The sequence below is a fragment of the Crocodylus siamensis genome, chromosome 4, assembly GCF_052110815.1.
Source record: "Crocodylus siamensis isolate JL-2025a chromosome 4, ASM5211081v1, whole genome shotgun sequence".
Taxonomy (NCBI): domain Eukaryota; kingdom Metazoa; phylum Chordata; order Crocodylia; family Crocodylidae; genus Crocodylus; species Crocodylus siamensis.
In genome coordinates this window covers 48,864,637-48,879,270 of record NC_143398.1, presented here as the reverse complement: position 1 = coordinate 48,879,270, position 14,634 = coordinate 48,864,637, and the positions used below count along the sequence as shown (strand labels likewise).

General features: G+C 37.5%; 1 long non-coding RNA gene across 1 annotated transcript in view; it reads left to right on the top strand.

The window, feature by feature from the left end:
• LOC149865706 (uncharacterized) overlaps positions 1 to 9,069 on the top strand; it is a 110,789-nt gene extending 101,720 nt beyond the window's left edge. The window contains exon 4 of the long non-coding RNA XR_016442156.1: positions 8,970 to 9,069. This is a non-coding gene — a long non-coding RNA (uncharacterized LOC149865706). The remainder of the gene's footprint in view (positions 1 to 8,969) is intronic.
• Positions 9,070 to 14,634: the final 5,565 nt, after the last annotated feature.

The following is a 14,634-nucleotide window of genomic DNA, read 5'->3' as shown; positions in this document are numbered from 1 at the left end:
CATCCATATGTGATTTGTTATACACATATCTTTGTACATAATGTTAATTTGGTTTTAGTAAAAGCTGTAAATTGAAAATACTAGATATCACATTCCTCTATTTATGTACAGAACATATATAGTAGGGGTAAGAACAGTTCAAACTGCCCCATTCAGCATTGTGCTTCAGTCCTGATCTTTGGAGACTGTCTGTAAGACTGAGAAGATATTTTGTTCCCTTTGTCTGTCTGGTTGTTAATAAGCAGTACTGTAAATAGGGGTGGGTAAGTGTGGCCCAAGATCTGGGAGATACCTAAAATTGGGGGGGGGGGAGTATGGAGAGCACCAGAATGGTGCCAAGGGAGTGCCTCAGCCTCCCATCTTCCTTCATACTGCCCCACATCTTTCATGCACAGTCTCCGGCTCCAGCTCTGCCTCTAGCAGTTGTAAAGGCAAAACAGCAACGATGGGCTTGGGAGCTCCTACATAGCTAATAGGACCAAAAGCAGGGGCAGTGAACAACAGATACAGGCTGACATGATCGGGAGTTTCAGCAGCAGTTAATCCTCCCACCCTTTTTTTTTTTTGCCATCAAAAATTATTTTAAAGTGGCTGTTAAGCACACATCAGTGGCAAAAAGATATCTGTCCTCTGTCCCCTTAGCCCTGAACCTCCAGCCATTGCCCCTGAACCATGCACCACCACTATGCAGACCTAGTTGCCTCTGTTGATCAGAGCAGTAAGACAGCCCAGTATACTGCTGATTTGGAAGATTAGGTTAGATGACCATCTTCAGTTATCCTGAGATCATCTCATTTTACATAAAATATCAAAAGTCATTGCTATCCTGAGTTGGGTTCAAACCAGAAACTTTGACATGAAAGACTCCAAGACTCATTATCAATTTCTTTGGCCATTTCTGATTGCTGGGTTTTTAAACATGCTTTGTTTTTCGGCGAAATAACAGTGTTCCTCATGTAAACAGCAAAATATGTATTACATCAGGTGTTGGTTTATTGCTTTGTTTCTAGATATTAAGTTGCATTAACATTAAAATTCCTTTTAGACATTTGAAGTTATCAAACTCTCTCTTGCTACTCAGAAAAGTGGTATTAAAAAGGATTTTCTCTTTCTTGCCAACAGTATGGAAATGTTGTTTTTCTGGAACAGTCTATGCTCCACACAGGGATTTGTGCTGCTCGCCACATCTGTGTTGGCCTCAGTTAGTTTCCAAAAGGATGCACAGTTTGGCAAAGGAAGGGCTTTGTTACTCCATGAAATCCTCCTCCAGTGATAGGTGCATTCTAATGCATAAAATATTCCATCCTTGTGGTAGAATAACAGATGTATTGCAGCCTCCTCAGATGTGGAGTAATTAAAGAAATTACTGGATTCATATACTGTACCTATCCATATTCCTTCTAATGTGCAGGTCAATATAGATATATTCTCATTAAGGTACATTATGATACATTAGTCCAATTCCCAGGATATTTTAACCGTATCAAAAATCTTTTGACTGTAGGACTCTGGATACATTGCTCCCGTTATTCATGAAGTATAACACCTACAACCTAATGTATCATGTGATTCAGATTACCACGTAAGCTCCACTACCTTGAAACAATTCAGCTGCTCTAACCTTCTCTTTTCCCTGATCATTTACCCCATTTCAAAAGAATAACCATGTGATGAGATAAGAGGAAACTGTACTTATATTTCTAGGGAAATCATGCTTGAATTTTGAAAGTGAGGAGGCATGAATAAAAAAGGAGATACATATGACATTATTTTACACAGCACCTTTTGGAATTTCCAATTTCTAGACAGGCAAAAATGGAATTGGTTTAAGGCAATGAAAGAAAAATGGTGAATTATAATTTCACTGAAAAATATCAGTTTCAGCCCTCTTAAAACTATTTTGGTATTTAACCTACGTTCAACAGTTGGTTTCTTCTGGGGAAAAAATATCAGGCTAGATTCACAAAATTACTGGAAGAAGAAAAATGGTGTCTCTTTAACCAGCAGTCCATTGGTTGAGGTCACTCATCCAAAATGTGGGAGACCTGGTTCAGTCCTCTTCTCTGCTTGAGACTACTTGAAATGATGGTTACCATCTTCCAGTGTAGTGCCCTAAGCTTCATGCTATAGGATAGTTCTTGATCTTTCCTGTTGTTGCTGTTACACTTTGCCTAAATAAATGTTCATAGAAGCAGGGGTTGAAACACATATGTAGTGCCTCCCTCAAGATGCCCTAACTACCAGACAGGGTACCGAGTCATTTGCACCATCTTGCCCTATAAATATTTAAGTATGTCAACCAAAGTGTAACTGCTCCTGTAGTAAAGAACGCACTCCATATGTGTATAACCAATACCTAATGGTTGAACCATTCTTCTGAGAGATGGAAAACCCATACTCAAAAACCATTCTTTACTTGATTCAGGAAATGGGTTTGAACACAAGTCAAATTCTATTATTTTTGTGTTGTGTTTGCTGGTACTGCATGAAGAGTAAGATACTAAACAATATAAAAAAGGATGACTGAAGTTACAGTATAATGACTAAACTGTTAAATCTTTAAACAATAACCTAAGGCCATATCATAACACTGATTTTTAAACAGAATTCCCACTTAAAAGTAGCTGTGAGATGCACGCGCGCGCACACACACATACCATACATCTTGTTCTTTTTAAACTTTCCCATTTTCTACAGTAAGATGTACATTTAACACCCCTCTTTGTTTAAATTTAGAAGGCCATGAAGGAAAGTCCTCATTTTCTACCCTCAATTTTTAGTTCATTCAATAGAATAAATAGCTTTGTGCCAGTATCTGAAGGTAGAATGCTTTTCATATTTTTCTCCCATTTACTGTACTTCTACACTTATTGCACATTCACAGTTGCATGACAGTTCCTTCTGCTCTAATGAGACCCATGGTTGGACTCAGACATTATTAGAGATCTCTCTGAACTGGTCAGACAGCATATTATTATAAAATAAGACAAAAGTATGCTGTTTTTAGCATGGTCAGTAAACAAAAGACACTGCTATCCAAATGCTTTTTGAAGTGAAAGGCTTGAAATATTTCAGTCCATTGCAATTTATAACCAGCAGACATATATGAATAATATAGAGGAGAGGAACTCCCTAAACAGATCAAGTGTGTTCAGACATGTAGGTTCTCACCTGTTAACCTCTAGTTTAAAGGTGAACTGCAAAGGATTTATGAAAAATTAGGCTTGTGCCCTCTTTTCCTTGTTTCTGATGTCAATAAAAAGCCTAAACATTTTACAGTTTACAATATTCTTCTGCTTGGTTTATTTTCTATTATTATTTTGGATAGATGGATAGTTTTTAGCTTACTCTGCTTTTGTTAAAGAACAATTTGGAGGTCTCAAGGCTGTTTATTATGCTCTCTTAAGATAGTTTTTTATTTAGATTATGAAATAGCAGTGGCAACATGTAGGGGGCACACAGGGGTTCACGTGCAACCCCTGAAATCACTGGTGCACCCCCTCACAGGTCGTGCTCCCTGCTTAGGTGATGGGTAAGGGGAGTGCCCATGCCCTCCCTGAGGGAACCAGTTGGGGAGTGGGAGCACTGGATGAAGTGCCATGGCTGCTTCCCTGTCAGCACAATAGGCTACAGAGGGAGTCCCCCCTGGTCGGTGAGATTGGCCATGGGGGGAACTCCCCAGTCACTGAGTGGTTGCTGGGGGGGCACATGCCCCCCAACTAAGGTGGCACCAGTCACCCATGTGAAATATTGATAGAAGCTATATAACTTCCAAAAATAAGGAAAACTCAAAGCATATATATTTCTATATATATTAATTTGTCAATAATCTATGGTAGGATTCATGGAAAGTAAGCTTCTTAATGCAGGGACTGTTTTTCACAGCTTGGCACAATGAAGTCCATATGCTGTACTGCAATGTGAATAAATAATCATAATAATAAATATCATTATAGAAGAAGAATATTTTAAGGAGGAGTGTGATAGCACCCAATGGAAACAATGGGAAATTGAGCCAGATGTAAGGAAAAATATTTTAAAAAGATAAAAGTATTTTTTATTATTTTAATAGGGCCACCCTCTTAGTTGCTGAGATACTATAGTTCTTTCCTATTCTCAGGGAAATAGGGAAACAATATTGTATCTCAGCTTCCACTGTTTGGTTAACACTGCTACATGTTGACTTTTTAATAGGAGTGACTACGTGCATTAATATTGTTTTACAGTAGGAACTGTGGTAGCTTAGGAAAACCTGCTCCATGAAGATAGTTGTCTTTTAAAAAGAAGATGTAATTATAGCTCAAAAAAGTAAAGTCAATAAAGATTTTAAGATAATAGTAGGAGGCAAGACTACCCCTCTTATATTCATGTCTTTAGTACAGACAATCACTGGTTATACTAATACTAATAAGTCTTTGTTCTTACAAAAAATTAAATGCATTTGACAATAATTTCACTGATTCTTTGCTTGACATTTTAGTCAGTCATCTCCTAGGCATGAAAGTCAGGGCTGTTAAATGCTGATATGGTACCATGGGATTCATGATCAGAATTTTTGCTGCTGTGTAGCCTCTCATCCAGAACTGACATTACACCCCACTCAACAGTGTCAGTATCAGAAGCCGCGTCATTATCTGCATTATAAGTGGCAGTGTCTTCTGGACAAAAACTTTCCACATTTACTTTTAAGAATGTCTGATCCATTATGTCTGTCTAACTATTCATTGCTTGGCAATCTCTTTCTCAACTACATTGGAAATATGAGAATAAAGTAGTAAAGGTCTCTTTCGTTCATAATACAAGACTGGGGCCTAGGGGTTGGGTACAATTTCTTGCATGACTGTTATGATTTAGCATGAGAGTTTAGGCAAGGTTTTAAATCCCACTTTCCAGTTGGCCATTTGCAATTAAAATATATTGTTTTTCTCAGCAATATAGTGAGGTTTAGTTCTTTATTGTTTATAAAGTGTCCAGACACTATCATAATGGTGGTCACTCTTTTACAAAGAATGTTCCTTGCTGCTGAGACTGCTTTCTGATTAGAAAGTGACTGGTGAGCAATGCAGTTACAGTATTTGCATATTGGTCACCTCAGTAGCAACTGTGGTTAAGGCCTCTTGTTGATATTCACTGATATTGTTCCTGGTTTAAACAAGCTTGCATTAGACACAGAATGGACCTGCTTATTTACATGGAAGGAGGGAGACTTTGCTTTCCCATTTTCTGAAGGATAGTCTAATTGTATCTGTGCTAAATATTAAGTGGTAAATTTACAGTATCCACGTAGGACAGTCAGAGCATTAGATCACAGTCCTCATCTTTTGAACTTGGTCTTTTTACTCTACCTTTTCTATTGTCCTTAAAAAATTAATGGAAAAGCATTTACTTGGACACATGCTCTTGGTAGAAGTCCGCCAAACTGCTCTTGGAAATTATTCAGTGTGTTTCAATACTATAATATTTACATTGCATCATCCTTGACCTCTTTGAATCCAACTAAGAGGTGTGGAAAGATGGCACACATGGACTCTACAGTTTTTAATGTAGAAATATTTCTCGTTGCTCTACCAGTACATACTTAAATAGTGTAGGCATGTTACTGAGTTGAGTGATGCTGTTTCCTGTTTGTATTAAACAGGTGGATTCCTAAGGAGGTATCTGTATTTCATATACCAGCACTGTGGACTTCACAGTAAGCATCTCATTATGTATTGCATTGCTCATCACTGTTGACTATTCTTGCTTGAAAAAACTTTTTCTAAGAAAAAGAAACCAGTGTTCCCAGCTGGCTGTAGCCTTTTCCTCAGCTGATGGAACAGCAAGTTGTTTTCTATGCAGCTGTCTTAATTTCCTGCATGCTGTTGCAAAGTATCTGCAATATCCAGATTTTATGTGCAAGAACAAACTTGGTGTGGACATTCATTTTATTATGGAAACAGTCAAACATCAGTAGGTTGAATGTGGGTAAACCACTCTATATGCAGAAATGTAGCACTCTTGACAGCAGCTTTAGCTACATTGTCCTTACTGGAGAAAAAATGAATATTAAAATGATCCATATAACCTTCATGTAGATACTTTTCAGTGCAGATTTCACAGATTTCATAGACATCAGGGCTGGAAGGAACATTCAGAGTAGTTGTTCTTAGCAGAAAGATTTTTCCCCCTCAAGGCCAACTGAAGTAAGGGAAACTTGTCCTTAAATGTATTTGTGACACAGACCCTGTATAGCAATGACAAAGATAAAGAAAAATATATTCCGTCATATTTATTAATTTGGTTCTAGATCACTCTTCTGATCCTTTTGATTTATGCATGGACTATTCCCCAGTATTCTGTGGTTGTTTAGCAAAGCTCTGTGGAATCCTGTGTACCTTGATATTTCATCCTTTGGATCTTTTAAAGTACTTAGTGGCTGCTTCCACATGATCACGGATGAGTCCAAATAAGCATCACTACAGCTGGCCAGGCTTTGGTTTTGGGCAGCAGGCACTGCCACAGAATGCACTGCCCCACTTTTTTTCAGCATGGGTTTCTTTGACCCCAGGATCTCCCAGGGTCAAAAACCTACTCCTCACTACAAGCTAGCAGCATGAGGAAAGCTTGCATGTGCAATGTGTGGTGCCACATACCACATATCCATACTTGTCTGCACACAGCCCATGGGTGCATTATTCTGGTTCACAAAGGAAAGGACCAGGTATGTCAAATAATAGGTATAAGGAAGGATCCAGTTTTTAATTAGCATTGGAGAACAGTGAAAAGTGCATCCTGCACTGTACTATGTGAAAAAATACATTCTGAATGGGCTTTGTTTTTCCACTTAATGCTGTTTTGCTTTTCAGAGAGTAGAATTTAAAAGATGTAATGATAATCTACTGTTATCAAACATATGCTCAGTTCCACCAGCCAAATAACATTTCCTGTTCCAGTACAGGCTAGTTTTGTTTAGTGGCTTCTCCTAGAGCTTGGTAGACTCAGGTATAACAATTTATATTTGGTACCTGAAACAATATACATTTTTGCCTGTTCTTATTTGTCAGCAGTATATAAAACAGGAGGTCCAAGGTCTAAGAAATGCTTCTGTTACTAAATAAAGAGGCCAGTTTAACCTTTGATGATATGGCTTTTTTATCTCTGTTGTTTGTATTGAAAACCAAGTGAATTTTTTCCTCTAATTCTGTAAAATTATATATTTCCATTACTAGCTGATTTAACATGTTTACATTTGTTATGAGAACTATCCACTGCTTTGGTTCTAAGTGAATTTTTATGAGTTTTTGGTCTGTTCAAATAGTTCAAATATGCTTCCCTCCCTGGTTACATGTATCTACCATTGTTTTTGAAGGTTCCTTCTCATAGATGTATGTCATATCCTGCAGTGCACTGAGTAAAAAGACTAATCTGAATATTTCCAAAGCATTTGAGATGCCCTTATATACGTCACTTGGGGTATAAACAGACGTCACCTTTTGCTGCCTTTATGCCTCCATATAATTATTATGGTGGCAAAAAGCAACAGCAAATAGACATGTCGCCATGACAGATGGTAGCAGTAAATTAAGCTGCTTTCTTGCCATGGACAACTATTTCCTTACATGGGCAGATTGTAGGCAGTTCAGAGATACCTGCGCTCTCCCACTGTCCTGGGCAAGTGCTCGTTGGCCTTGACAGACCATCTCCAGTGCACCCTAGGAATTCCAGTGCAGGGTTAAATTCCTCAAGCCCAGGAAGTGCATGCTTGTCTTTCTTCACTTTGAGACTCACTCTGGAAATTGCTGGAGGTATGTCTTTGCAAGCAGGGAACCCAGTTTCTCTCTGTTTCCAGAGATGAGGTCCTAGGATTTCCATGCCAGTGTTCCCCACTTGCAAAGTTGTTTCCCTGGCAATCTCCAGGAACCTTGGATATTGCTAAGGGTTCATCTCTGTAAGTAGGGAACATACCACCTGTTGTCCCACAAGATCAGGGAGTGGGACAATGGACGACGTATATTTTGTCAAAAGAAGAAGATAAGCTGTGCCAGGACATATCCCAGCACAGCTGATTCACTTCAGCTGGGAATGTCTATTTCTAATCAGATGCAACTCCTCAGAAGATAGTCTTTTTACATGTTCAAGTTGTCTGGAATGAGGAGTACCAGTGGTGGACTATGCTGCAATAGACTTTATGAAAATTGTCATTGTTTAAGTGGGACTTGGTCATGTAGACCAGGGGTTGTCAACCAGGGGTATGCGGGAAGGCCCTAGGGTGTTTGCACAGGCAGGCAGGGATGGAAGATCACCACCCACTACCCCATGCTGCTGCCTCCCTGGAGCAGAAGGGGCAAAGGAAAGGCAGCAGCACCCCTCTGTGACCTACACAGATTCTGCCTGGCCAGACGGATGTGGGGGGAAGTGGGGAGGAGCTTGCATGCTGCCACAAGCTACTACCCCATGCTGTCACCACTCCGTGTGCAGCCTCTGCCACTCCCCTTCCCCCCAGCTCCACGTCCAGCCGCCAGAGGTATGCTTATTGAAAATGGTTGAAAATTCCTGATGTAGACAAACACAGAGTTTTGTCTGAATAGGGGAATTTAACTTCTATACAAATAATCAAGTTTGTAGTAGAAAACTTCAACACTAGTGCATTACAAAATCCCCCCCCCATTGTGCATCATCACTGCAAAAGATTGAAAGAAAGATCCTGAAGTAATGTACCATGTTTTCATGTTTATACTACAAGGTTGATTTTACATATTGCCTGTCTTCTTTCTTTGCTTTGAAATAAAGAGTTTCTTTCTTTCTTTCCAAGTTGTCTTGATGGGATAATCTGCATCAGAAAGAATCAATGTCTTCAGATCTGAAATAGGTCACAAAAACATGTCTGTTTCAGTGAAATGTTCTATGGAAAACTCTAAATAAATAAGTTAGAATTTCTTGTTTTATTTAAATGATGTTAAAACCATTTTATTTTCAATATTTTTTTTCAGAATTTTGGTCCTGTGGAAATTTTAGCTTTTTGTTTCCATTTGAGAACACATTTTAAAATGTCAAAATTTACACAAAAAAACAGGAATTTGGGATTCTGCCCAACTCTCAGGTAACACATTTTAATAAATACATCATCTTTTTGTTTATCCCACAGGTGCTCAGCTTAACTAGCTCATATAAGGTGGGTTCTAACAGAGCTCTCTGAAACTCAGTGCTTTCAGCTGCCTTGGGGTTTAAAATGGTGCTAAGTCCATTTTTTGGGGTACAAACAAATATAATACTGCAAAATCATTTTTGATTTACACTTTGTCATTATATCATTATAGGGTATCTACCTGGTCCCTTCCCTATCCCAGGCTTGTCAGCCTACACCACACCATTCTGCAATTTATATGATCCCTACAGCTGGTTTGTGTAGCTGTTTTGCACAAGTTAGACAAGTTTTGACTGAATTGAAGGGTGGAAATCAGCATAAATTTATTAAAAAACTCAGGGAAGCTTATATTGACTCCTGATAGGCCTTTCACTTCCTGTTGTACACGGATGTCTTGGCTGACCTTTTAGGACTTAGCCCCTGTCTTCCCATTGGATGTACCAGTACTGAGGTCTGCCTCAGTAGAAATCTGCATGGATACTGGAAGCTCTATCAGTTTGGCCTTTTTGCTAGGGTCACTGCTTAAATCAACAGCTACTGAAAAAATAAAGGCTGAGTGGAAAGTTGATTAAACAGAGGATATATGCTTGAGGTGACTTGATACATTAAGGTTTTTTAAATAATTTATTTCTGAGAAAAATCCCCACTTTCTCTATTTTTTTTAAACAAAAATAAATATTTTGTTATTCAGATCTCTTGCTACCCACGAAGTAAATAGAATATTGACTGTGATGGTAATGTTTTCAACCCTTAAGAAAACAGCAGTACATACATACATACATCTGATAGACTTGGAACCATGGCAGTAATTAGCTCCCAACTCTGTTTAAGGTTTGATTTCCTACTAATGTGCAATGATACAACCAAATTTTTGAATAAATTATAGGCAAAATGTTTCTGTTGTCTAACATTTGACCTAGAGTTTCTGCTGTTTATTAAGACATACTGTACAATTAGATGCTCTAAACACTTACAATGATCTGTTGCCTGAGGGTTATGTACATAGCATCTCCATTAAGTGATTTAAGCATTGCTAGTGTCAGTTTTAGCTTCCATTTGTACACTTTCATTTCCTGTTCTAAGTATGTGCTGTACATCCCTATGAGTACTATAGGCTAGTGGAAAAAGAAAAATTGCCAGGAGAAGCATAGTTTATTTGAAACTACATTTTGTCACCCATGAGTCTCCTTCCCTATTGTATAACTGTGTTCCTTCTGGCTGTGGACAAAGGTCAGGCGTTCACTGTAATTTTTTTAGATCTATCAACAGCCTTTGATACCTTACAAATGAGGTACTGTTGACCTGCCCACTGTTTATGTTTTCTCTTGTGGGTAGTTTAGTTTAATGTGTTGCTTACTTGTTATGTATATCATGCAGCCAGGTTCCATGATGAATGGGTCTATCAAACTCACTAAAGACATAATACTCCATTTTCATCTGAGTAGAGGACCATTTCTATATACAGTAACTTGTCTCTGTTGTGTAAAATATGAGGAAATCAGAGTTGCACAATGCAAAGTGGTGGTAGAATAGGCTCTCTGAATTTTCTTCTTTGATAGTAGAATGTCTCATTTGGCTTCCTCTGACAGGGAAGCCAACTATAAAGGTCATTTCTGTAGTGAACTGCACAGATGCTAAACTCTAATACCAAGCGTTGCAATCTAGTGATCTTACTGTGGTATATTATCCTGGTTAGTCTTTTCCTTGCTTCCACTGCAGCTTTTTGTAGTGGCTTTGGAGCAGCTGTTAGCCTTCTTTAGGATTATATTTGCAGATAAATTTTCTTCTGTTTTCCCATTTTCTTGTAACTTGATAGTTAATTGTTGGAGAAATGCCTTTGCATTATGGTTAAAACATGCAATGATTTCTCTGTCTTTGGGTATCTATTTTCTGATTAAATCTAAGAGTGCTTCAATGCATCCTGAAATTCCTCGCATACACCTAGAACACAAAACAAGTTGAGAGAGAGACATTACATTAATTATGCTGGAGATCAGGACACTGGTGGTCCACAGGCAACTATAAATCAATTAGTTTATTATGACTTTAGAAAACTGAGATGTGACCTAGTCTTATCTATATACTTTTTGTGCTATCTGGTTAAGGATAATTTTTCATATCCTGTGTGATGTAATTCTGACCCTTGCGTCTGATATTTTGGTCTCCTTTTACTTATTTTATGATGCACTTTAGGCCCATCCCCTGTGTGGGGCCTAGGACATATTAGCTAACTGTCTCTGATTCATGTGTGTATTCTTTAAATCTCAAAACAGACTCTCAGCTGCTCCAGACCCATGTCTGCTGTGAAGATTTTGAGCACACCATACAATTGTCTGCTCAATCAAGCTTTATTAAAAGGGAGACAGATAGGGATGTGCCCAGGAGCTGAACTCAGAGCTCATGATTAAATCCCTGGTACCTGTATGAAGTACTGAAGAGGTGAGACGGTTCCTTACACCCTTGCCATGCCTCATGCCTATATGAACACGAGAGGGAATGTAACTACAGTTCCTGTTTGCACTGTATTAGAACCAAGTTGTTCAGCACATTTAAAATAATGTAAACTAAGGAACGCTTTAACACTTTAAGGTCCTGAGATATGGATTTAATTTAGCTTTATAAAATAGTCAGGAGTGAGTTAACAATCTGGCCTGCTAAGGTTTTAACCTTGCAGTTATGGAAAAACTGCAGAGCTTGGAAATTGTTAGGCATATTGGCTCCCTTGGATCCATATACTAAAGAAATGGAAAAACAATAGTAGGGGAAAAACATTTTTTCTTTTAAATTCATTTCAAGTCACTTAAATGAATAAAAAACCGCTGGAAACCCTAGAATGCTAAGATCTTCAGCCTGCTAAAATTGGCAGCTGAGTCACAGCATCTGCTGAGTGAACTCACACACCCAAGACATTAGATTATCTCACAACAGTCTCATACTTTGTTGTGTTTTAGTTTTCACTTAATACAGATTATGACATTATAAAACAAACTAATTATAAATATTAGTATTTAATGTATAATAACTACTTCAGTGTCTGTTATCTATGTATTAGTATTGCATGTGGTTTAGAGTGAATGGGTATTAAAGTCACTGAGTTTTAACAATTAGAGAATTATTGTGCTAGTTATGCATCTACATTACACATGCAGCCAATGTACAGTAGTGTCATACTTTAAAAATATTCTTATTTAATTTTTATTTTATTATTCAGCATATATTATCTGAATGATTAAGCTTACTCAGTGGCAAATTTGAGAATGTTTTGGCACATTTTAATAAGAATTTGTTCAATTTATGCTACCTATGTATTTATGTGTTTTAACTGTTATGTCTTTCTGGTTTCCAAACTGATGAAAAATGCCTGCTATTAAAGTTTGAAAAAGTAGAGTGCTGTGTTTTTTTCTATGCTAGAGCATGCCATGCTTTCAAATTGCTTTTACCTTTGAGCAAAATCACTGCATATTGGATGAAAAACAATTTTTTTGTGCAGTGGAATTCTTTGCAATTGATGCCAAAAAAATAAATCAGCCAAATGATTATCTTTAGTTTGAAAAAGTTATATAAACCTTGAGGCCCAGATGCATAGTTTAATAACAGGATACTGCAACTTTAACAAGGACTACATTTGTCTTTAAGTCCACATGATAGTGAAAGCTTAATATGAAAAACTTTTGTCTAGCACAAGTGATTTGAAGATGTTTTGCTCCATGCATGTGAACTCAGCAGGTGATTCTTGCCTATCTTTGATGTCAAACAGCACAAAACTTCAGTGAGTAGTAGCTTCAGAAATGCAATAGACATAGCTGAGTCTTCATATGAAGCTCATGCTTGAACTACATCAGAAGAACTGACATCTATTATGGTGAGCAAAGACAAGTGTTTGAAAAGAGATTCAAACAGAAGTGTCAGAATTTACAGTGCATAGTTTTATATAAGTTGATTTTAACCAAGCATATCTCTATGAACTCTGCAGGATAGAAAAGAAATTTCAAAAGGCAGAGAAATTGTTGTCATCTAAGGGCATGGAATGTTTTAATAGCTTAAGGAAGAACATTTCTGAAAGGTTATATGGTGATCCATTTACTTTGACTGAGTAATAAGGCTCGTCATTGTGATGGTGAAGTTTTTAACCCTTAGAACAATGGAAATGTACAAATGCATCTGATATACTTAGGAAGCTGAGAGTAATTGGCTGTTGTGAATGGTCTTTTTATGATTTTTGTTCCTTCTTATACACAATTTACACAAAAAGATTTGAATAAATTAAATACAGATTTTTTAAGTCACTTTATGTCTGACCTACAGTTTCCTACCTCAGACTGTAACATACCTTAGGAGAAGGAGCTGCACTTACAAATGGTCACTTCTGAAGCAAAAGCTTGCACACAATGGTTCCATTAAGCTACATTAAGACTGTTTATCGTTTTTCTTCCATTTATTCACTTTCATTCCCTGTCCTAAATACTTACATCCCTGCGTGCATTACATAGCGCAGGGAAAAGAAAAACCCTTTGTAGGAGCATAGTTTGTTTGAAACTGTGTCCTACAGGCTTACTCACAGCAGTGCTCTGAAACTGTCCCCAAGGAGGCCAGTGTCACAAACCAACCTAATTGTTCTTCTCAAAATGCTGCTGCTTTCGTTAACAACTGAAAAAAGCGAAACTCCTTAGCCGAAGCACAGAAACTCAATGCCTCTGCATTTTCTAGGTTATAATCAACATGTAGCAATGTGATTTAGTTTTCAGGTTTCCCTAATTCATAATTAATATAATTAGTAGGACAGGGGATGATCCAGTTACTCATTTATTATCATCTAAAGTTTAATGGAGTATTTTGTAAAGCATTTCCCTTGATGCATTAACCGTGAAAAATCTCCAGCTTTTGTAACAATAGAATAACCAGCAAAATTAAACTGTGCCTTGTCTCTGGAATATGACTCTTTGATCACTTTAGAGGGCCGATTACTAAGGGGTGCTGAGCTGCCTTATAGTCGGCATTGCTTGACTCCTTTCAAAACTTGGTCCTTAGGGATAATCCTGATTTTTTTTTTTACTGTCTAGATAGGTTATTCTATATCACTTTGCTTGAAACTCTGTAGAAAACCATGAACATACATTTAGGCTGACTTAGGGAGAAAGCTCCTTTATATCTCTGTCTCTGCTATATAAGGCAATCTCTGAATGAAATAAATTAAAAGATACTTACAGTGACTGCCAAGTGACTACACTTTAAGATCAAGAATTCCACAACTATTTTCCTATAGTAAAAAGGAATTTTACAGATATATACATTCCTGTTGGTAAGGAACTCCTTGTGGGAACAATTTCTGAGTGATATTAAAGATGAAATACAATTGTTTTATATTGGTAAAAGAACTACATTGCTTTGCATATTTCTGCATATGACTTACTAACAAGGAATATAATGAGCAGCTTTCTTTTGTTTTATCATCAAATATAAGTGATTTCTGAAGGAAAAAATATAAAAACCACTTACTTGCACTGAAGGAA